The sequence below is a fragment of the Serinus canaria genome, chromosome 6, assembly GCF_022539315.1.
Source record: "Serinus canaria isolate serCan28SL12 chromosome 6, serCan2020, whole genome shotgun sequence".
In the NCBI taxonomy this organism is placed as follows: domain Eukaryota; kingdom Metazoa; phylum Chordata; class Aves; order Passeriformes; family Fringillidae; genus Serinus; species Serinus canaria.
The window spans coordinates 7,071,363-7,088,113 of NC_066320.1; the positions used below are offsets into that span (position 1 = coordinate 7,071,363).

The 16,751-nt window shown below is 42.3% G+C and overlaps 1 protein-coding gene across 5 annotated transcripts in view; it reads right to left on the reverse strand.

The window, feature by feature from the left end:
• PHYHIPL (phytanoyl-CoA 2-hydroxylase interacting protein like) overlaps nucleotides 1–16,751 on the reverse strand; it is a 127,688-nt gene that overhangs the window by 97,340 nt on the left and 13,597 nt on the right. The window contains exon 1 of one of the 5 annotated variants that reach the window (XM_050976228.1): nucleotides 8,636–8,713. The exons of 2 other annotated variants lie outside the window; for them this stretch is intronic. The gene's annotated coding sequence lies outside the window, so the exon portion shown is untranslated. Of the gene's footprint in view, nucleotides 1–7,694; nucleotides 7,828–8,035; nucleotides 8,129–8,635; nucleotides 8,714–16,751 lie in introns of those variants that run through there. 2 more of the 5 variants (XM_050976229.1, XM_050976230.1) reach the window with 2 other exon arrangements.

Below are 16,751 nucleotides of genomic sequence, written 5' to 3' on the forward strand. Positions count from 1 at the left end.
AGATGTGCCCACTGGACTGTGAATAGTAAAATTAATTCTGCATGAAAAGACTCTTATTTGTGCTTTTGATGACAAAACCTCTCACATAGATGGGAGAGGTATAATCAGCAGTCTGCTATTCCAACACTGTCGCACTCATACCCCAAACATTTCTCTTGACTCTCCCTCTAGCTTTCTATTATCCCAGGAAGTGCAGTTCCTGCCATCAACACAGCTTTACAAATGCCAAGGCCAACCACTTAAAATCAGGGTTTATCCAGATGAAAGCAAGTAAAAAACTGCTTTCAAATCCATAGAACAGCCTGTCCATGGTATGGCCAGCACAGAGCTGAGAGTGATGGAGAGACAGGGAATAGAGCATACTGAATGCAGCTATGTCCTAAGTGGGAATGGTGGGCTGTGAAGATGCCCCAGGAGCTGTTCCCTTGCCTGGTGGGGACACAGAGCGAACAGACCGTGGCCAGCCCAGTAAACTCACTATTGCCCAGGATATTGGCATACCTCTGACATCAACACATCAAAGTCATCATGATTTTTAAGGGGTTCTTATTTTTTATTTTAAAAAAACCCTAACAAGAGTTTAGCTTGTTCTCAACCAGGATTTAATGTAATTTGTGTCCACATGCTACAGTTTGTCAAGACCTGTGAAACACAGAAGGGAATACACTGTTTAATGCAAGTAACACTCAAAGTGTGTGGTTACTAAAATGACAAGCAATATTGTTGCTGGCTGATGTTTGTTTTTAAACGGGACATAGTTTACTCTTCCTAGCAGCAGGCATGATTTCTGTTAAGCAATATATTTGCTCCCAAATTAGAATAATTTACTCCAGAGCACACACAGATTTATCTCAAATCTACATCTCTTTGGGTTCTGTTCAGAGGGTGACTATTTATCCCAGTACTTCTGCATAATCCTCTTTAAATGAACTGATTCCAAGAAAGGCTAAAGTTTCATTTTGTTATTGTCTGAAGGTTAATCCAAAAAAGAGAAATACCAGTTTTACTATGGAAAGAAAGAGATAGGACAGAGAGAGAAGGTGAACACTTCCCTTACAGAAAACAAAGATGGGCTTGTTCTGTTCAGTGCTTAGTGCTATCTTCATCTCAAACAATTCCATCTCTTTCCAGTGCTCTCTTCTCTTTAATATCTTCTCACATCTATTGCTATCCACAGTTTGAGATATAAGCGACTTCCAGCCTCCAGGTAATGCAACCAGCCATTGTACACTGCTTGATGGGGCACCGGAAGGCTTTTTTGTCCTGAACAAAGGTTTTAAAATATTGTGCATGCTAATGACAGAATAAAGAAATAACCATGAATTTGTCAGCACATGGTCACTAACCCATTATTGAATGACTGCATCACTCTGGCAACACACCCCAGTGAGAAAATTTTTAGGAATTTGCTAATTTTTAGTCCATTTGCTGAGACCCTTTGGGCTCATGGCTTTGCTTTGTAGAGGAACTGGGAGGTTTTCAGTCAGGATGACAGGAGGAAATTATCAAATTGTTCCTTGGCAGCAGCAGAGCAGCACATTCAGCACCTTGTGGCTCTGTGAAGGGGAACTGGACCTGCTGTCCCTAATCAGTAAGAAAGAAAAGCTGCTTTTATAGCAAGACTCTTTCTTCTTTTGTACTTCTGCCCAAGCTGCTGCCAGCAGATACTGGCAGGGATTTCAATAGTTGTTTTGAATCAGTGCCTGTCAAAAGCATAGGCAGGTTGAACCTGAGCATCCTCTATGGAGCTTCACTGAGGTTTCAGCATATTCTTGGTCTAGCACAGCCCACAGACAGAGCTGCACTTTCCCATGTTTGAGATAAGGGAGCCTGAAGAATACAAAAGCACTGTGTGTGTGTGTGTTCCCTGCCCCGGCTCTCCTCCTTGTGCCCCTTCCACTCTTGCCACCATTGTGAACAGAGTTGTCCAAGTTTTTTTCAACTCTGCATCTGTGCAGTTGTTCAGATGTTCACTGGAAAGTTAGGCAAACACAAACCAACAGTTTATATTTCCCTTTCATACTGGGATTCCATTTTCTTCAGATCCTGAAGACAGGGACTCCTTTGGAGCAGATTCTTGTACTCGGAGAAGCCAAGGCCAGGTCAATAGCATAATAACATAATGCTGCAGTTGAAAAGTGTCACTGACAGTTAGAAAAAGTACAAAACTCCACACTCTGAACACAATTTTCTCCTGAGGAAGTCCCTGTGGTGTGCTGTCCTCTCACAAAAGGAAATGGTACCTTGGCATTTTGCGGTCTGGGGGAAGCAGGGGATGGGAAGGTGGCAGTTTTTCAGTCCCAGCTCCTTCCTGCTCCATAAGAAAACAACTCAGTTCCTTCACCCTCTTGATACTTTCTAAGGAGAACAGGGTGCAAGTGGGAAGGTGAAAAATCCTTTTATGCTCTTTCATCAGCACTGGCATTTATCATGTTTTGATCATGGAAGTGCCACATCCAGGATTGCAGGGTAGACTCAGTACCCATTTCCAAAGATGGGGTGAAAGCATGTAGTGTAGCTTCCTTTTCCCATGCTGCCTGGATCCCCATCAGATACAGTTCTTTATGGTTTCAACTGAAACAGTGATTGCAATGTATGCAGACTCACAGCGAGACTTGTGGCAGCAGCAAAAGCCTTACAGGCTGACAAAGAGTGGCCACTCCTTCCTGGCAGCAGCAATAGGGGCTGCTGCACATGAGTTAGAAGGTGACTTGAGGCTCCCTGCACAAGTGAAGAACAGGGGAAAAAAAAGGCAGAAGGAAAGAAAACAAAGTGAAAGATCAGAAGAAGCATCAGCAGACTACAAAATCAAATGGGTGGCTGCTGCACCTGTGGAATGTGTTATTCCCTAAAGCATTTCAGGAGTTCCTTCCCTAAAGCAGCACATCAAGGGACTGAATGAGAGTCTCACAGAGCCAGACCCCAGGTGAGCAGCAGCCCCTCAGCTCAGGTGTGCAGCTCTGAGCTCCTTGTGTGACAGGCCCAGCTGTGCCACTGCAGAGACCAGGGGTCCTGACAGGAAGGGAGCACAGCCAGGTGTGAGTGGCCACACAGGCTGATGTGTGACTCTGCCTTTATGAAGTGCTGCAAGACCAGCTGCTTGAGAGCACAAGCATTACCAAAATGTCATGGAACTTCCAACCCTCCAACATCCCAATTTCCTTCCATAGCTGTGTCATTCATTTTTTCACTCCCAGTATAATCTCTAATGGTGGTTTAAAGCCTCATTTCCTCAAACCATGGGTACACACATCTAAAAGAGCAATCACTATTGCTGCTGTGCATCTCTCAGTACTTAATAAGCCAAAGAAACACAAAACAGGATGCTGAGTGTCACAGCTTCCTTAGTGAGTCAGCTAACAATGGTCTGCCTTTTTCTCCCCTTAAATGAAGGCCAAGATTAATTCCTCACTTCCCTGCATTTCCCCAGCTACTGCCTTCCTCCCTGTTTCTCTGAGTCAACCTGAGAGACCAGTGCCAGTGGTTCAGTCCTCTCAACTTTTTGCAAGCCAAAGAAAAACACTTTTCTTCATGTAGTATTTTATATGTGGAATAAATTGCTTTGCTGGTTATTAAATGTCCCCATGACGTGCTGACATTTAACCATCCCTTCAAGCTCTTTAGTTTACATTTTTAGTTTGACATTATCCCTCAATTCTTTCAATGAATTGTGCAGTTTTGTAGTAAACTGAGCAGTAAATCATACAACCTCTTTACAGCTAGTTTTACAAGATGGGCTTTAAGGACAGCACAGAGGTAGGACCACATTACTAAAAAAAAATTAAAAATAGGCAGTCCTGTCCTGCCTGCAGCTTTGAGCTGAGAACTCACTGTCTATTATCTCCTGTTTCTCTTAGACTTTCAGCCTTTGCCAGAGTCTCGTGCTTGAAGGCTGCATATTGCACACATGGCTGGTAGGCACACCCAGTCGTCCCTCCCACCCCTCAAACTTTGCTAGTATTGCTTCCATGCCTTTGTTTCCCAAAGTGTGCACAGCAGGTATTTCCTCATGCAGTTGGAGGCTGTGCAGTCAACTTCTCTGTAGGCTCAGCAAGAATGGACAAACATGGTTGCAGGAGACAGAGGCAGCAGTCTTGTGAAACCTGTGCACAGCCCAGGAACTGCTGGCCAGCCCAGCACACCTGTAACAACTTCAGCTCTTTCCAAGCACAGCTCAGTAGTCACCCAGATGATGCAAGACAAATTAATTGAGAAGTGCAGGTACTTTGATGATGCCAAAACACTCGGTAGAGATAATTAATACACGCTTTTGTGCAAGGAAACCACTGAAGCTCTGTATTCCCACTGCAAGAATCAAGTGGAACAAGTTCTCAGTTTGCAAACCACTTTATGCTGAACCACCAAGAAAATGCCTGAGTTTAATAGCAGGGTTAGGATGCAGCACAGTGTGTTTAGCTGCCTGTGTAAGCTCCCTCACTTTGACACCCTTCAACCTGGGGTGCACTGTGGGGGAACCAGGTACAAAAGGGGTAACTATTTTGATCCCAAAAGCAAAGAAATCACAGGATGCAGAAGAATCAGTCAGAAAATTCCATGAGTAGCTAAATTTAGGTTACCTGTCATGCCCAGCATATGAGCTGGGAAAGAAATATAAAGTCCCTTTGGAATATTCAAAATGGGAATGTCATGTTCTCTTCTAAGAGCACCAAGCCACACCCTTTGTCCTTTGGCAGGTGGAAAGTCATGAGGAGGTGGCAAATTTTGGGAGACATGAAGATTTGACTGCCTCTGAGTTGACCCATGCAATGTCATTGTCCCATTGCACAGATTATAGAGCATCCCTGTTCAGCCTGCAGCTGTGTGTATTACTGATGTAACTGAAAGCCAAGCCAGAAAGGAGATGAAAAAAAGAAGAAAAAGAGAGCAAGAGAGAGAAAACAACACGTTTTAGTTTTGGCCTACGACACTTGGGACATTTTATATCAGAACAAGTGGACATTTGTCTGGGGTTAGTCTGCACGGACGCATCATCAGAGATGCATTTATTATTTATCTAAGCTCTGGGCCTAGAGAAAGCAAAAGGCTTATGTAAACCCCCCAGTTGGGATTTCTAAGTCTTCACTTAGACATTTTCTGTACCAGCTTCCCATGCAGACAACCCACTCAATTAGAGAGAGAGAGGGCAGAAAGGATTCCTTCGTCAGAGAGTGGGTACCATTAAGTGCATGACTTTGAGCTGCTCTTGTGTAGCTGAACTTTAATTTTCCCCAAAGTGGGGATGGAAAGAGCTCTAACTGCCTACTGCTGGAGGGAAACTACAAGTATTACCTCTGTCAATACAAAGCTGTCCAAGACCAAGCAGCTCAGCTCTTAGGGGTAAAAGAGAAAAGAATTGGTGCTTCTGTCCAATGTAGCCACCCTGGCAAGGAGAGAGCACAGAAGGGGTATCCCAGGCATCCCTTTGCCTTCCTTTTCACTAAGAAGGGACAGTCACAAGTGCTGAATCCAAAATTAATATTGAAATTACATACTCTTAACCTGACTGTTTACACTTGGGTACCTCACTGTTTCTGGACACAGTCAGTCTGTAGAACTGCTTGGAATGGGATCAGTAATTCTAGGTGGTGCTGCACCTCAGGCAATTCCCACAGCCTAAACATTGGCCTTCCAGTGGTGCTTACCCTGACAAGGCAGAGGCTGGGGAAATGAAGGTGCACATTGTGTATAGTAAGGGTTAGAGAGCAGTAGAGTCACAGTTCTTAGGAACGGTCTTATCCAGCAACACAATATTTGGTACTTAGCTTTGTAAACATTAGCTGACAGGAATTCAGACATATCTCAGTAATTAAAAGCCTTTTGCTAATAACATTGGCTATGAAAGAGTGGGTGGCCAAATGACGCTCGCACTGTGTCTCAAAGGTCAAAGAAGCAAATCATTTTTAATTGAATATGCAAATTGCACAAACTCTATGGATGTAAAGGAATTTGAAAGCAAAGATGAGAATTTGGTAAGTTATTCCAGAAATCAAATGAAATACATCTACCTTTAATTAATTACTTGCAATTAGAGAGCTCTCAAAAGCAATAGGGGACCATTCCCAACTGGCTTGGGAATTTCAGCATAAACAACTGGAAGAAGACAAAAAAATTTACACTTGCAGACAGAATGTAATTTGTGGTTTGAAGGAACATTTCTGTTTACTACAAATCTATCCATTTTCATTTTTCAGATAGCTACAGGCACCGCGTTGCTGCATTCCAGCTATTTATTTTGTGATTTTACAATCCTGATGGTTCCCTCCATGAGGCATGTAAAAACCCCACAAAACCAAAATCTGACAGACCAGGCAGGGAAAAAGTAAAACTGACTTTACACAAGGTGTTGTGAAATGCAGTGAACTAAACAAAGAGAAAAGCAGGTGGTATATTTTCTTAATTTGTTTCATTTACCTTGGGTGTTGCTTAGAAAGCATTAGGTAGGCATTTGCTAATAACTGTGTGTGTTGCAGCAGATGGTCCTCCATTAAAAATCAGAGCTCAGACAGAAAGCTCTGGGAAACCCTTGAAGGGCTGAAGAAACTGTCAGTCATGTATTTGTGCCTCTCCAGCATTCAGTCTGTAAGGCCAGCCTGTGTGAGCCATATTACCCAAAGGATGTGCAGTTCTCTCCTATCTCTGTCCTGCTGAGGTATGGATCCTGTGCAGGGAGCATGTGGTCTGCAGCTTTTTCCCTTAACCCCTGATTGCAAAAGAATGGTAAGAAACAGCAGCAAAGCTCAGTGCTAGCTCCTGTGCTGGTCAATGACTGACCATAAAGACATCAAGATAACAGACACCAGATTGGTTCTTGACAAAGAACATAAACTACAAGCTAAGGCTGTAACGAGAATACTTCTACTACATTTCAGTCCCAGGGAATACTGGACTGTGATTATGTCTCATCTCCTTCATTTCCCCCTGCTGGCTCACAGACGAATTTTTAAAAAGTAATTTTGATGCAGGATCTTTGGACCTCAGTTTCATCCAACATGGTGGGGAGCTGAGAGATGTCCTCTGCCTCTTTGTAGTTCAGGATACAGAGTAACCCCCACTTGACTGGAAAAAAATAAAAGGTGCAGAAAGCACCCTGTGCACAACTTCAAACTGTGAAAGACAATTCAAAGGTAATAAAATGCTTTTCAGTGCCATCACTGTGATGTGACTGAAAGCAGTCTTGCTTCCTGGGATACCAGAGCAGTGCTCATTTTTGCAGCCTGCTGCAAAAGCCTTTGAGATCCATCCTCTGCTGCACTGCTACCACCACCAACAGTATCTCCACTCATACCATGGTCACCCCTCCAGCACAATAGAAACAAATCAGAAAGTACTCCAAGAGATCAAAGCAGGGCATACCGATGTTCATCTACTTTCATCCAAACCAGCACTTGATGTAAGGAACACAGTGAACCCTGCCATGCCATACTATTGTATGTCAAGAGATGAAGACTCAATATACTCTGGAAAGTTTTCAATCATGACATTGGGGCAGATGCCCTGGAGAACATTTGCCTCTTTCTCCTGTCATTGAAATATTCTGAGAAAAATGCGTTTATCCCATTTGAAGCCAGCTCACAGATTGGGGTGGGGAGCATGCATGCACAACAGAACATTCTCACCATATTTCCAATGCAAATAATTCTGCTTGTATCCTGTATAACTGCAAAAGCAGATGAATTAACATACAGAAAGATTACCTCTATTCCATGGCACAGAAAAGACTGGCTGCTACTCAAGTACCTTGGCTCCCCTGAGCACACACTGCCCTGCTGTTCTTGTACCAGGACTTGCTCAATCTGGCCTAAGGTTTCCCTTGTGGAGGCATCACTATAAATTGAAATACCTCCACATATCATCCTTCTCCAAGCACATTGTTACATATATCAGAGGCAACTTCTTGCCAAAGTCACAGATGTAAAGGAGTCTGTAAAATTTCCTCAGTTAGTCAGTGTAGACTCCTAGTGCCAAGTCTGGTTAAACATGCCCTCCTTAACAGCAAACCCAAATCACCCACAGGATGATTGTACCTGCTACTCACACTTTTTTTTCCTTAATGTCTGACTTCCAGCCTTCAATCCAAAGACACAATTTCTCTGATAAAGAACATGCAGAATAAGCACACAAGTGCTGCTGAAATATTTGGCTCTATAGTTACTTAGTGGTGATATTTGAAAGGATATAAACTCATCCATATTTTTGGCTAAGCTATTTACAGCAGCTCCAAGTGCCAAAAAAATGCAGGTGTGCTTGTTTAAACACATTCCTGTGGCTTCCTTCTGAGCTGATATTGTTTTTGGGTAACTGAGCTTTCACAAAAGCATCCATCAGCTATGACAAGACCCATCACAGTGCAGGTCAGTGCAGGCTCCGTGCAGACCCTGTGCCCCACAGAGCCTGGCAGGGAGAGGTGGAGCAGACTGCACGGGCTTGGCCATGGCAGCGTGAAGGTAACTTCTCCTGCTATGGCTCATTTCCCTGCTGCACAGGTTGAGAGACGTGTTTTTATAGCAGCTTTCACACTGCAATGGGTGCACTGCTTTAAATATCTTCCCCAAAATACTACAGCGATACCTTTAAAGAAATACAGCTGCTTTCCAAAGTTATATTGTCTGTAAAAAGTCTAAAAAGCTTTACATACCTGAGCAGAAGGCCCATCTGCTCTGTAAGTAGCACTACACAGAGAAGGTTATTGAATTACTGTAGCACTGAGTCAAATCAGCGCTGCAATGCTGTCACACACCCTGCAGCAAGGAAAATCATCCCTGTGACCTGCACTCTATTTTTTTTTTTAAATAACTGCATGTTTAGGTCATTAATCACCTTGTGGACTTACAGCTTTGAGTAATCCAAAATGGACTATAACCAGTCTTATTGCTCTCTTACAAGAAAAAGAGTTCATTATGTCCTAAAAGTTTTTTCTTAAATCAGAATGTTCTAATGGTTGGCTACTGATAGTGGTCACATTGCAGGCAAGATCTTTAATAACCAACTTTGAAACATTACGGTGCTGACCAAATCTTCCCAAGCTTTTCCCATTAATTACTTTGCCCCATAACCAGTGGTCTCCAACCTGCAGGATTGTCAGACCCAGTGTCACCATACAGGTGCCACTTTTGCCACTCTGTTCACAAATATTTTCATCATGAAAATGTCAGTGGCCTAATAGCTGCAAAGTACTGAAAGCAATAGAAGACCCTGAGCACAAGTTGTTTCATGTTTCTTTTTCCTGCCTTGAACCTGATCTGAGCTCTTGGATGCCCCAATGATTTCCTGGCCTCAGGAGCTCCCTGTTCCAAAATCTGTTGAAATATTTATGCCCCCTCCCTGTTTCCCATTGAAGCTGTGGGGTGCATGCAGGGCTTGGCAGTGGGGCAGGTACCTGCTGGCCCCACACTACAGAAACCTTTCAAAGGAGGGGACATCTTTAAAGGTCAGCTTTGCAAATTACCTCCCCAAAAGCACCTGGGGGCCCAGCACAGCTCAGCAGAGCCTGACTCCCTGCAGAGATGTAGTGGTGGTGCTGAGGAGAGGGGCAAAGCCTTGAGTCATCACCATATACCTCTTGCAGATAACAGGCTTGATATGGTTCATTACATCAAAAGCTGCAGCCCAGCTGCCAGGATCCATTTCGCAACCCAAAAAAATGCAAATGCAATTTCCCCATCTAGTGGTCCAGCAGAGTAAAAATGCCACTTCTATTGCAGCTAATGGAGGAGTAGCATCTGGCAGGAACATCACCCAGCTGAGTGCTCATTCATCCACAGCTCTGTCCATCCCAACAGCAAAAAAAAAGCAGCAAAAAACCAGAGATAAACCCTACAGTAGGCTGTAGACCTGCTTAAAAATAACCCAAACAACAAAAATTTAAAGAACAGACAAAGTAAATAAGCAAAGTGTGCTCTAAAGGATGTGTAAAGAAGTGTATTCCTTAGGCAGATGTAGGACTTAGTCCAATGCATTTTAAAATATTCAGGAAACTGGTCTGACAAGATATCAGAATTACTTTGGAAACTTTGACAAGCCATTAGCTGTGACAAAGAAAAACTCTTTCCTAGAGCTCAAATTCTCATTTACTGGGTATGGGGTCTGACAGCCAGTGTTACTGAAGCAACACTCAAAAATAATAAACTAAATCCCTTTGGTGAGGCACCTTTCAGCTGCTGTGAATTAGAGGTTTACATGGGCCATTCATTGCCGTGATTCTCCTCAGTGTGATGGGATTTAAAGCAAGGCAGGATGGTAGGCCAGGCACTGCTGCACCTTCTCTTTCACTGCCAGCTGGAATTCTCAGAGGTTTTTGAGGAATGAAGGATGGGGCAAAAGCAAAATCAGCCCCCATCGAAGGTGCTGTAGGTGCCGCAGTGCCCAGATACTTCTCTTACTTCTCCAACCGCCACAAAGACCGAGGATGGCAGAGGCCACTCTCACGTGCTTCCCAATACCTTCCCTCAGTGAAGGGCAGACTCTGACTTTTGACACTACTGGGGAGGCAAAATACTTCCCTCATGGCATAGACCCACACAATGAGACCCCAGCTCTGGCTCCTGCTTGCCTCCAGCCACTTACCTTTTCCCTATATCTGGTCCTCACAGCAGGAAACTAAACCCCACGCTGGAGACGTGCCATCCCTTTCCAGTCTAACCCCAAGCCACACTCCTTTCTCTTTGTTTTTCACTGTAGGTAATTACCAAACACAATTGGACATGACTACTCTGTGACATTAATGATTAAAAGTTCTTATGGCCAAGAGAATTTAGTATCACAAGCAATACAACCAAACTCCCTTGATGGCAAAACTGGTGTCCAAACCAATTCCAGAGCTATGCAGGACTTCTGACTTCTTCAGGTTTTTTTGGAAAGAGTAGTCAGGAAGGTATTTTTGCTTGACCCATTATAATTCATAAACTTCCTCCTCTCTGTCATTTTACATCAGCAGTAGAGAGATGGTTTCTTATTTCCCATTTTGTTTTATGGATTTTTCACTGAGAAGATCCAGTGATGAAAGAATGAGATACACCCACTTCTGTTATATAAAAATATCCACTTTTAAACATACTTCAGCTTATCTGCTCCATGCACTTTATATGTACTGCTTGGTCTGCTCACAAAAAAAAATCATGACTTTATAGAGAATGAGATATTCCCATAAAGATCAGATTTCATTTTAAGAGAGAAAGCCTAACTGAAAATCACAAGAGAAAAGGAAATAAATTGGCCAAATGGATCCTGCCTATTCAGAGTTTTTCTTTGGGGCTTTTCTTGACCACTCGCTTCAATGTAACAGAGAGCATTTCTTCATAACAACCATCCGTTCAAACTGGCCATGGCTGGGATATAGTTCGATTATTCTGCAAGCCATGCAAAATATTATTCTGGCAACATTAACAAGGGAAAATCCCCTAGGGGTGATCTGGTCTGCACAGCCCAGGCAGGGAAGCTGATTCTGGGCTTGGAGAATGTGAAACGCACATGAGACATCAGAGGTGGGAAGCAATGGGCATCAAAGGGAAAAAATTTCCCTGACTAGCACATGTTCCCCTGAGCTGATCCTTATCCCCATGATCAGCTGTGCTCATTCCTCACAGGGAGGACTTGGAGGGGAAGAAAGGGAGCACTGCCAGATAGCTGAAGGGAAAAGCACAGCTACATCTACATCCATTTTGTTCTAGCTGTAAAGAGAACAAGACAAGCCTTTTCAGGTTTTATTATTATTGGAAGCAGCAGAGGTTGGGAACTTGGGGAGCACAAGGGTTTGGTGCAAGCTTCAAGTACAGGAAGGTAATGATGGGGAGTTAGGGTAGGACAAGGCTGTTGTTTTTTTTAGTTTGGCTTGGCTTTATTTCAGAAAAATATAATTGCGTACACACCATAGAAATTAGAAGTTCACTCATATCCAAGGGAGACAGCACAGCAGGCTCAGCTGTGAAAAATCCAAGAACAGTCTAAGCAGCACCTGGAAAAGCACAGGGTGCTGGGACTTCCATCAGTTGCAAGGCTGGAAAGTGTCTTGAGAAAAGGGAGTTTCCACTTGCTTTAGCTTTTAGAGACTTACAGATTCTCTGTATAATTCCCAGCATTCTCAATATTCACCATCTATCTCACAAGCAGGAGATGAAACCTCTAGGAAGAGGTGTCCCCCTGTCACTGGTCTGACAACACAGACCACACCAGGTGGTTTGTACATTTCTGTTACAAGGCAGCTCTGAGTTCCTCCCAATGTTTTCTTGTTTTAGTGCTAAGTGGCAGATGAAGTTTAGTATGATGCTTGTCTGGAAAGTGCTGTCAAAAGGCCATCACCTTACACCTCTGAAACCAAGATCTCATGGCTTTCCCCTAAAGAAGGAGGCTCTTTCCTCCTTCCCCTATGCCAATGAATAATTTTTTCTCAAACATGGAGTTGGATTCAGAAGACCCAAACCGCTTTCTCCACAGAACATAAACAACTTAGAGAGCAGCCTGAAAACTTTCCCACACTGAGGTTTTCACCTTCTCCCCTCCCTGTCAGAGGATAGCTCTGAAACCAGGACAGTAATTCAGTTTTTTGGCTCTCTCCCTTTTCACTCCTTCATTTAGTGTTAACAAAACACAACTGTGTGCCAAACACAGCGCAATGTCTGTGAAGAGGAAATGCATCTGGGACAGACAGAATCAGGAGCTGCAGCTCATTTCCCACAGGCCACGTCAGAGGGCAACCCTCCCCCAGGCCACTGAGCCTGGCCAAACCACGGCTGCAGGCCCAGGGCAGAGAATCCCAGTGGCTGGGTTGTGGAGGTCATGCCATGAAAACTTCATGTGACCTACAACACCAAAACCAGCTGCCAGCAAGTGGGCAGGGGAGAAAAGACTGTACACAGTAAAGACCAACGTGCCAGATGAAGCTCTGCCCACAACCCCACAGGTTAGCCGCTACAGACTGATGATGCTCACATGCGGCAACATCATCCAGCTCCAGATCAGGCACTTGCCCCTCCTGACCTCCATGTTTGTTTTTCAGCTTGTCCTCAAAGAAGCTTAGCAGTCACTCAGTGCTAAGGGGTGCAGAGACAACTTTCTCTCAAGAACTGAAATGTCAAGAAGACACAAGAAAGCCTGGTTGGAGCCTTTCGCAACAGGAAGGAGGTTGCTACAGCAGTAATTTACTGTGGTAGGTTTTGCAGCATGATTGCAACATATCATTACACCAGTTTTATCCTTTTCCATTTGGCAGACGCCAATTCCTCCCCCTGTTCCTCACAGAGCATAAGCCAACATGGCTGCATTTCAATGGCTTCCAACTCTGCCAATAAAAATATATTAAAAAAACCCCAACAACTGAAAATTCTCACAATTGCATTAGCTTACTCAAAACTAATACATACTTATATACACACATGTAAGTAAAAAAATATCACGTCAGCCAACTTTAAAGGGTGGCGCCATGAAATAGTGGGGTTGGTCTCTGAATAGATAAAACAAACAAAAGATAGGTTGAGTGGGAGCCTGAAATGGGCTGTGCTGGTCTCCAGGCAGATAAACTTGTGCTTAGTTGATAGTCTGCTGCCTCAAATGCTTTAGGTACTTCCAAGCACAAAGAGAAGTCACACTCTCTCTTTGAGAGACTTCTGTGCATTACAGACTGTGGAGTCGGAAGTCGCAGGGTAGAGGAACAGCAGACAGTTCTATTGGTACTGGGGGAGGGAACATTCAGGAAATAAAATGTTTACTGTGATGTTTTCCCCCATCCCCCAGGATGTGCTCGTCCTGCAAACCTAGAGTCCTGTGGTAGAAAGAGAGGTGCTCATTAGGAGCCTTTTTCAGAGAAGCTAAAATGAGTATTTCTGTTGCTGAAGCACACCCCTCTCCAGGCTTGGCAAAACAGGGATCTTTCCAATAGGGCTACAGATCCATCACCTACAAAAGCCTCTGTTGTTTGTAAAATCAATGTGTAGGGAAAGGCATTTTTCCCCTTGCTATGTTTTTTGGAGTTGGCAATGGGGCAATTTTTGGGCATATCCCAGCTGAAGGAAAGTCTAAATTCTCCTGTTCAATCCCATTTCAGATCTTCAGACTTGATACCTATTTGAGAGCAGGCCATTACATTAAATTAATCTTCCCATCTAGGTGATGGGGAAAGAGAGAGTTGATATCAGCTCAGATTAGCCCACTTAATGGAAGATACTCCTGAGATATTTTCAGAGAATGGATAAAATAGAACAACGTATTAGTTTCCTTATTGAAAGAAAATTAATTGCTGTAAAGTACTGAGCTTATCCTTCTGGGCAAATGTCTGTAATCCAACTGAAAAAATGTAGCTCTCACTCAGGGAAGGAACTCCATTTTAAAAGATATTAAAACATCTGTGACAGTTGCAACATTCCACAGCTTAAGTCTAAATAATTAGCAATTAACGTTCAATGATAAGGCTGTATTTGTATTCCAGATGTCAAACTTTGCCTGAGCTCCATGCGATCAAGAAACACTCATTTTTCAAATATATTATGTACAAGTGGATTCACAGTTGTACCAGATTTTGAGAGGATGGGGGGGGGGGGGCGAAGAAAACACAAATAAAGAAGCAGCCACTAATCTTTCTTTCACTTAAATTCTTGTTTATGAGTTCAGCAGCGCAGTGTAAGTAATGATGAGGAATGAAGGAATTTATATTTTCTCATTTTACAATGTGAAACTTCAAAAAAATATTTTCATTAAAAATGGACTTCAATATCTTATCAGAACAATAAGCCCATTCTCTTAAAGGTCAGCTATTACACTTCCAGAGGAAAAAAAAAGAAAAATCATCTTAATCCTAAGTGACTACTTCAAATGCAACAATAAATGACTTATTTCTTTCCATCCTTCTACATATATTATCAGCAAAAAAAATTAATGAAAAACAACTCCAGTTAAAAACCCTCTGAGGGTTTTTTAAATGTGGATCAGCTCAGCACAGAATAGCAAACGTGTCTGTGTGGTCAACAGAGTGAATGAATTTGCAGGAAACAAATCTGCAGAAGGAGTAACTGATCAGTAGGAAGGAAAAACCTGCATGATGTGTAATATTTCTATATGAAATACATTTGAACATGAGTCCTTCTATATGCAGATAGATCATTTGTCCAATCATTAAAAGCTGTTTTACAGTTTATTTTAATAACTGAATTTCATAAAGCAAACAATCTACTCCCTCGTGCTTTTTGTACTGAGGTGGGCCCCATTTCCTGGGCACCTGGTCAGCTGCACTTGGGCACAAATCCCAAAAGCAAGTCGTTGGGAAGACAAATTTCACCCACCCAGCACTCAGGTAAGCAAAACTGAGCTTTTATGGGGAGGAACGGAAGGTGTGTTTGTGCATGTAATGATCTAGAAAAGGAAGATGGAGATTTACCGTGGTTTAATTATTTTCCTATACAATTCTCAATTTGTTCAATGTTATTGCAGAAGAGTTTCTTCCTTCTGCTCTGTTCAGGAATCCAAACATAATTTAAATATTCATGTCCATATTAAAACACTGAAAAAAATTTTTTTTTAAATAAATAAAGGAGATGTCAAGAGGTTTTAATACTACAAGGTCCTTTTCTGACTATTTATGAAAACTTCATATTAAGCACTGTGCAGTCAAACTTTGAATGAAAGTTCTTAAAGAACTAATCGTTCAGAAATTGAACTTTTATGAAATCCATTTATTGCTCTTATTTAATAACTCTTTCAGGTGTAATTCTGAAACTGAATGCAAGCCTACTAGTGTCAAGTGAAAAATGAGCAAGCAGAAGCAGCTGTGAATATCTACTGTAGATAATCAGTGTGTGTATAAAACAAAATGATAAATTCTTTCAAGAAAATCTAGAAATTCCACCAAGTTTGCAAATTAGAGATCACCTCAACTGTGTAAAATCTTTACCACTGTTGGATCTCCATTGAATCAAATTGTGTAAATTGCTGATGTAGAGGAAATGAAGGTTTCTAACACTAAGAAAGTTATATACAAGCAGATTAAAAGAAAATACCAACAGAAAGCCTTTGAGAAAATTCAGAGCAAAACCTTTACACTACAAACTAGGCTGAAGCCAACCTAACATAATTCCAATTTTAAAACAGGAATGCACACACTCCCAAATGCCAGAGGATTAAGTTGAGGGATGGAAGATGCACTTCATTTACTTTACACAATAGCATTAATTAGATCATTTACTTGAAACAACAGACATTTTATAAGGAAAACCCTACCTGGTGGTCGTCAGGGAAGAAAATGTCATTGGACATCTTTATTAGTGGCACTGAGCAGACATTTTCAAAAAAGTTTCCATAATGACCAACTCCTCCCTAAAAAGGCAATAGCTCATTTGGAGACCATCCCTGAGTTACCATGGCGAGAGCTGTTTCCTACTGTTATTGAACTTAAAATTCAGTTTTTATCAATAAAACTCCTTGCCCATTTCTTATACAGCTGCTCAGAATTGTAAGAATCATGTCCTAGCACTCTGAATGATTCTGAGTAACATCTGCTTGAGCTATCCCAAATGACTTGACATCTTCAGCAGTGCTGTCCCTCACTGGTAACCTGTTTTCTACAGAACTGTGAGTTCCTTAAACAGTGGGTTGCTCTGCATTCTCAGTGGACATCTTATTCCCATGTTAACACTGGCCATTTGTTTTTCCTTTTTCTTATGTGTTTATAAATCCATTAAAAAACCCAGCCAATTTAAAAAAAAAATCCAAACCAAAATCATCTTATCCTACAAAAACCTATTATCAATACAAACATGTGTAGAAGTCCT